The sequence below is a fragment of the Heteronotia binoei genome, chromosome 4, assembly GCF_032191835.1.
Source record: "Heteronotia binoei isolate CCM8104 ecotype False Entrance Well chromosome 4, APGP_CSIRO_Hbin_v1, whole genome shotgun sequence".
Lineage (NCBI taxonomy): Eukaryota > Metazoa > Chordata > Lepidosauria > Squamata > Gekkonidae > Heteronotia > Heteronotia binoei.
Genome location: NC_083226.1, coordinates 154,157,114 through 154,168,654, shown reverse-complemented (window position 1 = coordinate 154,168,654; position 11,541 = coordinate 154,157,114). Strand labels below are relative to the sequence as shown.

The 11,541-nt window shown below is 41.8% G+C and overlaps 1 non-coding gene across 1 annotated transcript; it reads right to left on the bottom strand.

Annotated features, from left to right (window-relative positions):
* Positions 1-10,438: 10,438 nt before the first annotated feature.
* Positions 10,439-10,545, bottom strand: LOC132570641 (U6 spliceosomal RNA). The gene has a single exon (XR_009555347.1). It is a non-coding gene; the product is annotated as a U6 spliceosomal RNA (small nuclear RNA).
* Between the last annotated feature and the right edge of the window lie 996 nt (positions 10,546-11,541).

Here is an 11,541-nt window from a genome sequence, read left to right as displayed (position 1 = left end):
TTTAACAAATAAATGAAACAGTCCCCCAAGTTCTACCAGTGCAAGAAAGGGGTGGTTCATCCATATGTCTATTTCCTCCTCCTCCTTCTCTTTGTAAGGTAGGGCATGAACTCTGTACAATTTGAGGTCAGGGCTAATTAGGCTAGAGAAGGTAGTCAGGTGAGAAGACATCTCTCTGAGTTAGTCAGACCAGATTAGACAACATGCCTACTGCCTTTTAGGGCTGGGATTTATTTAAAACATTGCTATGCCACCTCCTCAAACACCTGCTTACAGTAGCTCATCAAATAAAATAATTTACAATAATTAAAATAAACAATTTTTATAGATTAGCCAATAAAGCTCAGAAGCTTAAAAACACCACTCTATAGTCAGCAGCTAGAAAGGACAAGATTCCTGGTGCTGAGAATGTGAAACCCAAGGGTTTGGAATCCTCACCTTCAAGATGAGCACTGCAGTATTGAGTTCCTCTCTGCTTTAGCTTGTATATCCAAGATGGTGGGGAAAATCTCTGTCCTCTTAGCACCACCCTATTTATTCATATATATCCCACCTTGCTCCCCAATGGGGACCCAAACTGGCTTACATCTCCTCCATTTTATACTCACAAAAGCCCTTTGAGATAGGTTAGGCTGAGAGTGTGTCAAAGTCACCCAGCAAGCTTCCATGGCAGAGTGGGGATTTGAACCTGGGTTTCCCAGATTCTAGTCTGACACTTAACCACTACATCATGCTGGCATTTTCCTGGTTGTAGCGCTTACTTGCATTCAGCTGATCAGCTAACAAACAGGTAGATGAGAAGAGAATATCCCACCATTTACTTCTATCCGAAGCCATGCCTGTTTTGTCATTAGCCAAGGTACCAATTGCACTCTGGGAAATGTAATCCTCAGAGTGCACCTAATGACTCACATGCTGCTGCAACATTGAGATGCTGAGGGAGGGGAGTAATGTGTTCACTTCTGTCTTGGCCATGAAGCTTGATTTACTGGCCATGGTTCTGATTCAAGTCTGGGAGGGGCTGTGGGGGAGTCCAAATCCTTACAGCAAAGGAACCAGTCCAGATCCTGCTAATTCCCTATATATAGAGAGAAGAAGACATTGGATTTATATTCCGCTCTTCACTCAGAGTCTCAGAGCAGCTCACAATCTCCTTTATCTCCCTTCCCCACAACAGACACCCTGTGAGGTGGGCGGGGCTCAGAGGACTCTCACAGCAGCTGCCCTTTCAAGGACAACCTCTGCCAAAGCAATGGCTGACCCAAGGCCTTGTCAGCAGGTGCAAGTGGAGGAGTGGGGAATCAAACCCGGTTCTCTCAGATAAGAGCCTGCACACTTAACCACTACACCAAACTGGCTCTGAGGTGAACATAGGTGGTGGTTTTAAAGCACAGCCTGGGTGGGCAGGAAGGAGAGCTGAATCTTCTTCCCACTGTTGCTTTCTAATTTTAAAACCACTTTTAAGAACATAAGAGAAGCCATGCAGGACCAGGCCAATGGCCCATCCTGTCCAACATTCTGTGTCACAAAGCGGCCAAAACCCAGCTGTCATCAGGAATTCCACCAGTGGGGCCAGAATTAAGAATATAAGAGAAGCCATGTTGGATCAGGCCAATGGCCCATTCAGTCTAACACTCTGTGTGACACAGTGGTCAATTCCAGAAGCCCTCCCACTGTTACCCCCCCCCCCCAAGCACCAAGAAACAGAGCAACCCTGCTCCTATTCCATCTATACTTTGTGGCTAATAGCCACTGATGGACCACTGCACCATATGTTTATTCAATCCCCTCTTGAAACTGTCTGTGCTTGTTGCTGCAATCACTTCCTGCGGCAGTGAATTTCAAGTGTTAAATATCCTTTGGGTGAAGAAATACTTCCTTTTATCTGTTCTAAGTCTACTGCTCTTATCAATTTCATTGAGTGTTCCCAGGTTCCTGTACTGTACTCTCTATCCCATACACACTTTTGTAAACCTCTATCATGTCACCCATCAGTTATCATTTCTCCAAGCTAAAGAGCCCTTTCAGTGGGTTGTAACTTCTAGCCATGGAGCAACACTGAGAGACAAGGTAGTTAAGAGTAGCCAGGCTGATCCAGACGGATGCCCTGCCCTCAATAATTTGGCGCAGATCTGCTTCCATGACATCAGGTTTGGCCCTGAAGTAGACCTACATTGATTTATGATTTTGCAGCCTTAGCATATTTTTAGAAAGGGGAAATGATTATGGGGGCCAGTGATGTCACCAAGTGGTAGTGAATGCTGGGTTGTATACAAGCATTTGCAGCAATAAGCTGCTTATTATAGAACACGGTGTTGCAACTTTTATAACCTAGTTTTGTGAAAGAAGAACTGATATAAATCACCTCTGATCGTAACAGGCAATGAAAGGCAAATAGCTCTCGAAATCAATGATTAGTCACTAGTTCAACATTTTAAGCGAGTTTGTATTTGTGTGGATGTTTTCATTGTAATTTCTGTTGCTTGGTTACATTTAGTTATGATATTTGTGCACCAAACTCAGGAAAGTATAAGAGTACATGAAATCATCACATTTTTATGGTGTCAACTTTGTGAAGTAGGCTAATCTAAACGTATGGTTGCCAAACCCCGGGTGGGGCCTGAAGGTCTCCCAGAATTACAACTGATTTTCAGATGGCAAAGATGAGTTCCCCTAAAGAGATTGGCTGCCTTGGAGGGTGGACTCAATGGTTTTGCACCCCACTGAAATCCCTCGCCTCCCCAAACCAGACTCCATCCCCAGATATCCAGCAATTTCCCAACCTGATGCTAGAATTCGTAGCAGAGAGCTCATTGGAGTTTTTTTTATTCATCTTCAATGTCTCTTTCACAGTGGAATAATCTCCATTTTCCATGTATGTTTTCATTATATGCATATGCGAGAGAAGTCACTTGCTTTTTGTGCAAAATAAACAGCAGCAATAGGATTTATTTGATCCACTTTTCAGTGACTAATGAGGAATGATTTGCCCTTGAGGCTTCTATTGTTCTGATCCAAATATTCTTAATCTTCTGTCTGCCAACTTCTAGTTGTATCCTCTCTTAAGGTGATCCATTTAGCATCTACCAAGTAGCCATTCCTTTTCTTAGTGGCTCCTACTCTAAGCAACAGGCCTTCAGAGGAGGTGAAAGGATGCCATCTTCAGAAGTTTTTAGTTAGCACTATAAGAACATTTTATTTGTGAAGGCTTTTCTTGCAAGGGGAAGGGATGTGGCTTTATTGCATTTTGCATGTTTTCATCTTGAAATGGAAAACCACCTTGAACCACAAGGAAAAGCCAGGGTTCAACATCTTTAATAACTAAATGAATAGTTCAAACCTCCGAGTCATATCAGCTGGTCCCTCACTGTCAGCAGATCATTTCCTGCTTTGAAAGGACTTGTTGTCAGGACTCTGAAAGTTTGGCTTTCTTTGGGGGAGGGGCAAAGATGGAGCACTATTGTGTTTGGCTCCCTTTAAAGGAGAAAGTAGTAGAATCTTGTGATGCTTTAAATATTTGGTGCTTTTTACATATATTTGTAAAAAATATATTTGCAAGTATAGCATAATTCACAGCGGTCTCTGCCTCATCTTTTTTCCCCAAAAGCAAATTACTGTTTCTTTTCAAAAACATACACATTGTTACCTTCCTTTCACCAGGAGGATTTGACATTTACAAACTCTCAACAGTACTTAACACCAGGGCTTTTTTTTTGGATATTAAGTCACACAGGCCTGATGTAGCCAATCCTCCTGGAGCTTACAGTAGGGCCTGTACTAAGAACCCTGTAAGCTCTTGCAGGATTGGCTACATCGGGGTGACTTAATATGCAAAGGAGTTCCTGCTACAAAATTAACAGCCATGAACAAGTATCAGTCAAGTATTCTGAGTCATCAGCATAACTTGTATACAGTCACCAATAGGCAACCCCCCCCCCCTTTTTAATACCAAAACTCTAACCAATTGGCAGGCATTAATTGTGACAATGTGATTGGGAAACTGAAGTCCAAATGTTTGCTTTGATCATATAGAAACCACAAACAAAAGCTAGAACTGAACCAAAGCAACCATGAAAATCTGTGACTACCATTCTCATAGCAGAGAAAAAAAGATAATTAAAAAATGAAATAAGTGCTCCTCTGGGTGGTCGTTTGCCATTGCTTGCCTCTATACCATGACCCTTTCTCCTTTCTTCCATTTCTGCATGTTGTCCCAAGTCCCTACTAAAGAAAACAAGCAGCAGGGCAGAGAAGGAGACTTCCCTCCTTTCCCCACCTCCAGGTGGGTTGCCAAGTCCCCGCAGCCTCTGGCTACAATAGGTACCATAGAGTTTTCCCTCCCAAATTGCTAGAGTGACTGGGAAAACCATAGTGTTTTCCCAGAAGCTCCTAGAGTGACCGGCGCGTGATTTCACCGGCACGCTGGCGTCACTGTGAGTGATGTCATCATGCTGATGATGTCGGGGGAGGATCCCCCCTACTGGCCCAATGCAGGCTGGCGGATTGGGAACCTCCGGGGCAGGGGAAATTCCACCCAGCCCGGGAACTTGGCAGCCCTACCTCCAGGATTCTTGTGGGTCCCCTCTTTAATACATTCTACATCAAATGATATCTTGCAAGGGGCAATGAGGAAGTAGAAAAGATGGTCCAGCCCATTGGCTAATGCACATGAGTTTACACAAAGATACCTCTTGACTAATGCAGAGAAGTCTGCTTCTGTGTTTCCATCTCCCTTGCTGGATTTGGGCAAAGGATTTTCATCAGAACTTGATGAATATTACTTGTCATGAAAGTTCATTGAAATCAAACTTGATTCTTAATAACTTTTTTTTTTTTGCCTTCAGCTAATTCTCTGTTGCCTTCACACGTTTTCTTTTCTGCGTCATTCAGATACATTAAAGCATTCGTTCTCATACCTAGACTGTCTCTAGACAATTTGCATTTTCGAATGGCTTTGTTTTTCAATTTAATCAAAGGCTGGGTCACAATGAACTTTTTATAAAGCAATTAAATGTGTAGAAACAAATCATTTTTTTCCACGGGTTGGTTCTTTCCAGCAGGAGTAGCTGTCAAACACTTTGCTTTGGCACTTGTTCTAGTTACTTGGTAAATTATTTTATTGCCTTCAATAAACATTTTTAAAAAAAAAACAACACAAACATATAACTCATGGTTTAGAGAAGAGGTAAGTATCTGGCACCATAATAAGATCAATTTGATCAGGCACAATGATTCTGAAAAACTAGTGGTTAAGACTGTAGTAGTAAGGTGTAGTGGTTAAGACTGACAGATTCTATACTGGAAAACCAGATTTGATTTCCTGCAACTCCACAAGGTGACTTTGGTCCAGTCACAGTTCTCTCTGGGCTCCCTCAGCCCCACTCAGCCTCTCTTCCGCTCCAGATACAGAGAGGAGAATGCAATTGTATACTGCTTTGGGATTCCTTAAGGCAGAGAAAAGTAGGATATAAAAATCTTATCTTCTTCTAATCCTGCTTATTTTTCAGTTGTCTTAATATAAAGATGTGAGGAGGTGAATTAATCCTCAATATGAGGTTCTTTCAGTTATCAACCCAACAAACTCTTTCTCATGAAAATATATTTGGAATTTATTAAAGATTAGATACAGGTAGTGACTCTTTGCTCATAGAGCCATTGCCAGGAATAACACAATTAACATACGTGGTTACAGTTATAGGAAACAAAAGCATGGGCAAACTCGAATCTCCACCCTTGGTCAGTTCTTTCCCAAAGAGTTCAGTACCCAGGAGTGCAAGACACTACACCTCTAGGGCCTTGTACTTCCAAGGTCAGTGGCCACATTCCCAGACAAGAATGTGCCCATTGCTATGGTAACAAGATAAGCACTATAACGGCTACAGCAAAAGGCACAAAATAACAAGCATCCATCACACCTGCTGCATACTTTTAGGCACTAAAATACATGGTTCATAGGTCAGCAGCAAAGAAACAAAACTTAAGGTAGTGGGAAAAGAAATATAACATGGCAGGTCCAACCTGACACTCAGATGAGGCAAGGTGATTGGTCGAATATCTGTAGCTATGGAACATGTGAGAACATTTAATAAGTCAGGATTAAATCACAATATGTTCATATGTCATATGAAGCCATTGTTACAACTTAACTATGGTTAAAAAAACCAAGTTCAAACCATACTTTCATATCCTGGCTTGGTGGGAGTTCTGGCTCAGTTGTAGAGCAACCATGTAGTATGCAGATGGTTGGTTCCAGGCTCAAACCCAGGCATTTCTATTTAAAAGGACCAGGCAGAAGGTGATGTGAAATACCTGCTTGACAATCTGGGGAGTTGCTGCCAGTTTGAATAGACAATATAGGGCTTGATGGACCAAAGGTCTGATTAACTATAAGGCAGTTACATGTGTCCATGTAGGGTTGCCAAGTCCAATTCAAGAAATATCTCTGGACTTTGGGGGTGGAGCCAGGAGACTTTGGGGGGGTTGAGCCAGGAGCAAGGTTGTGATAAGCACAATTGAACTCCAAAGGGAGTTTTGGCCATCATATTTAAAGGGACCGCACACCTTTTAAATGCCTTCCTTCATTGGAAAGAACAGATAGGGGCATTTTCTTTTGGGGCTCACAGAATTTGACCCCCTGATTGAGACTTTTTGAAACTTGGAGGGTGTTTTGAGGAGAGGCAAATTTAGTGCCTCTAACTCAAAAAACACCCCCCCCCCTAATGAGCACCAAATACCCACAGATCAATTTTCCATTTTACCCTATGGGAATCTGTCGCCACAGGGAATAATGGAGTGCCCAGCAGACATTTCCCTCCCCTTCCCCTGCTTTCTGGTGACCCTGAAATGGGGGAAGGGTCTCCAAACTGAGGGATGCCCTGCCCCCAGTTGGGGATTGGCAACCCTATGTCCATGAGACACCCTGAATAACCCTTTGAGAATGTGCCCGTGGCTAACCATAGTTAGCAGAAGGCACATATTTAGTTAATCACATAACCATAGTTACTTTAGTTAATCCTGGTTTTGCATTATGTCTGAACTGAGCCTAACAGTCCAGTCCTAAATGGAGTTACATCCTTCTAAGCCCATGAAATTCAGTGGATTTGTAGCGTTATTATGCTTAGGATAGCACTGTAAATCTTATTTTAAATCAGAATCTTTTTATAGAAAATAGGGAGTTTTAGAACTCTCAAAACAGTACATTAAATTACACTGACAGTGGTTTTTATGGACAGAAATCAACCTAATGATTCTATCAAAGAAACTATGGGAAAATGCAAATTTTAAGTAGTAGAGCTGCAGATGACACATATAAGTGGAAAACTACTGGCATGCATTGCCTAGAAATAGCTAAAAATTGGTATATGGTGTGAACAAGTTTGTCTTCAGGGACAAACATATTTTGCATTTTTCATTCTTTTTTAATTTCTCACTAATTCTCAGGGGTATTTTTAACATTTACCCACCGTTTCAGAGTGCAATGCAGCTGACATATAGGCACATTGAAAATGAATCAGCTTGCATAGACTTGTTTTTCTGTGTAATATCTGAAGATGAAAAATCTGAAATAATTTTTCCATGGCTCCCTATTATCCCGAGTGGTATAAAGGTCAAGTGTAGCTCTTCCTTGTGAAGACAGAGTACTGGAAGCTTACAGCATGCTTGTGATATGAGTTTTACAAACGTACAAGTTGAAAGGGGGATCAGGCTGCAGGCATGTTCCCAGACTAGCAGTGTCAGTCAATTCTTCCCAAAGCTAATCAGGCAGCAGCATCTCCTAAGGGTGTCTCTTACCAAAAGTGGTGGAAAGTATGGTCAAGTCATAGCTGAATTATGACGACCCTGTAGGGTTTTAAGGCAAGAGACTTTCAAAGGTTGTTTGACATTGTTTGACTCTGCGTAGCAGCCCTGGACTTCCTTGGTGGTCTCCCATCCAAGTACTAACCAGAGCCGACGCTGCTTAGCTTTTAAGATCTGATGAAATCAAGCTAGCAGGGATCAATACTAGCTAGCGGCAAAGAAAAAGAAAGACATTAAGAACCGCCATAAACTGTTTCTCCATCCCCATCTAAGTAGATAAGGGATATGTTCAACAGGTTGTAGTGGTTACCAATCAGAATTCATTTAGGTATCATCTTCCACTCATCATGATCAGTTAAAGAACCATCTTCAGTTATAAACTAGAGAAGAGTCCAAAGAATTCTAGCTTTTGGACCAAACGTAACAATAATTTTGCTGTGAGTGTGCTCACAAGATCTCCAAAGACACTAAATACATGATTCACAGTGGTAAACAGAATTACATCCTTCTAAATTCATTGAAGTCAATGGGCTTAGAATAGTGTGTCTCTGCTTAGGATTGCACTGTTGAATGTATCACACACGGTCAGGTACCCTTTCAAACTGGGTCTGCAGCGAGATGTCTAAATCTGTGAATATTTATCGGAGACCTTGAAGCAAAATTCCACTGTAGCCTAAATACAATTCAACTGAAGTCATTAAGACATTTGTCTGACTTTGCTGGTGGCAAAACACATATGTGTAGTCCTGAGAATACTGGTTAATAAATAAGCTCTCTTCACTCATCTGTCTCTTGGCAGCATGCAGATCTGAAGGAAGGAATGTATCCACAGATCAGTAATCTTTCCTACTTCACTTGCTTTATCATTCATTGGATCCATAAACCTTTGTTTCATTTGCTTTCAGAATCACAGGGATGCTTTGACCATCATTTCTCACCAGCAAATCAGTATTCCATTTTTGATGCCTCTTAGATGAACGTAGAGGTTCTGAAAGCTATTGGGGTTGGATCCAGTCAGTTCCTTTATTCAATCCTTCCCAATTCCTCTCTGTTTTACAGCCACTGTCTCATGTGGCTTTTGTACATACAGGTCCCATAATTCTCAACATATTATTATTATTGTTTTGGAGATCAGAGAGGACCCTTCATTCTTTTTTTTTCATCAGTAGAAAAGCTTGCTGGATCTAACCATTGTATTTGTGGAACTGGGTGATGAGAAAGTTCTCTCTATGGACCTTCAGTGGTGTGTTTGCATGTGCAAACTGTCACTTAATGCTGCAGTCATTAAGTGAAGTGTCGCAATCAAAAGAAAGAAGAAATAATTGCATCCCACGTATAGGCAGGTCCATCACAAAGAGAGATCACTGTAGATACCTCCCATTAACAAAGACAGACAGAAGAAAGAATGCAATTCAAACTACAGCCAGAAGCTAAGGTCATAAGAGAGCCTGTGATAGTATATTGTTCTCACCTGGGTCAGAACAAAGATCCATCTCAGCCATCCATTTGGTCTCCAGCAGTACCTGATCAGACAGCCCAGATAGGCTCAGAAAAGTCGTAGAGATAACTATCTGCTCTTGGTTCTTCTGCTGTTGGTACTCCTGCAGGATAATTTGCTTTAGATGGTCTCATCAAGTAGCACATTATATTAAAATACACCCACTCAACCAAAAAAGAACCCAGAGTCATTCCCTTGTGAAGTAGCATTAGTCTGTAATAATTCTTGACTTGACTCCATTTATGATGATCAGTTGGATTCTCTGCTGTATCTTCCTGACAAATCTGACTGGCGGGCAAGTTCAATTCACAGCTGTTCCCATCCTCTATGCAGGTGGCAAAATAATTCTTATCTTTCTCGGAATGCTCTTCATCTTTTTGGAGTACTTACATACAGGACACTTCTCAAGATAAAAAATGACCATATTCAGTCTGCCCAGGCATCATTCTCTGGACTTGTTCATCCTCTTTCTTGCCTACAGAAAGATCAGTTTTATGTCCATGCCCTGCTCCAATATTCAAAGCTACTGTGCATTTATTTGTTTGATTCCTACAAGGCATATATATGGAATCTATAGAGTCTGGAAGAGGGAGGAGCTTGTGTGGTTCTACAAAGAATCTAAGCAAAATGCACTAAAATAAATGGTTTCCTGTTTTTATTTTTTAAAAAAAAGCTACAGAGGATCAGAAGGTAGCACATTCAATGCTTCACTTACAGAATGTGATATACAATGGGATGCTTTTACTTTTAAAAAATTTCTTGATTTAGGATATTTTAAGTAGAACCTGAGTCTTTACATGTGACATATGTATACTTTTAGGGGCATTACAGTTTCTTGTCTGCTGTTGGTACATGAGCACATGAAACTGCCTTATACTGAATCAGACCTTTGGTCCATCAAAGTCAGTATTGTCTACTCAGACTAGCAGCAGCTCTCCAGGGTCTCAGGTAGAAGTCTTTCACAACAGCTGCCCTGAGCCTGCTTTGGCAGGGAGGGCGGGATATAAATTTAATGATAATATTATTATTATTATTAACACCAGTTGCCAGATCTTTTAACTGGAGATAACCAGCAATTGAACTTGGAACCTTCTGCATGCCAAGCAGATGCTCAGCCGCTGAGCCATAGCTGTGCCCCCCGCTCCCCATACAGAACACTTCACAAATTTGTGTATCATCCTTGCACAGGGCCCATGCTAATCTTCTCTGTATCATTTCAATTTTAGTACACATGCTGTTGAAGTGAGCACAAACATGTCTTCACCTTTGCCTGTGACCCAATTTTTTTGAAACTTGGGGAGGGGTTTGAGGAGAGGCAGCAGACGCTATGCTCAACATTCGATACTTCTACCTCAAAAAACAGCCCCCCTAGAGCCCCAGATACCCATGGATCAATTCTCCATTATACCCTATAAGGACGCATCTCCATAGGGTATAATGGAGCACTCAACAAACATTCTCCCAACACCACCATTTTCTGATAATCCTGAGGCAGGGGGCAAAGGCCTCCAAACCAGGGGGGAGGGTCTTAAAATCAGGGGATTCCCTTTCCCAACCGGGGATTGGCAACCCTAATTATTTTTCTTTAAACAATCACTGTTCCACTTCCTCTGCATATTTAAACTGCCAACAATTTTAACCTGGGTCTCCAAGATTCTAGTCCAACACCATAATCACAACACTACAATGGATTACATTTGGATCCAGTAAGACATTTCTTTATTATTACTAAGGACTGAGTCATTACAGTCGCTACAGGAAGTCCATGTTTAGACAGTCCTGATGGCAACTGTTTTCATCTGGTAGGTTAGTGGGTCCTAGCTCACTATGTAGAATGTGGCACTATCCCTCATACTAGTGTGTGGGGGGAGAGGTCCCCAACCTTTTTGAACCTATCAGCACATTTGGAATTCTGACAAGGTATGGTGGGTGCAGCAACAAAATGGCTGCCGCAGAAGGTGGAGCCAGCCACAGAATTATTTCCGCAGCTTAACTTCAGTAACACAGTAGAGATTCTTGTGCTGTGTTGGTAGCTACTAACAAACATTTTTTTAAAAAAAAATCTGCACAGCCAGTCAAATCTCCAATTGTCAATCAAAAACCTTGCTGGATAAAAGCCTTACTTGGCCTTGTCCACTTCCTAAAAGCACTTGGCAGGTGCCATAAAAATGTCAGCAGGCTCCACAGCACAGCATCTACGGGCACCATGGTGGGGGGTTCCTATACTACTGCAGACCCTGTTTTCT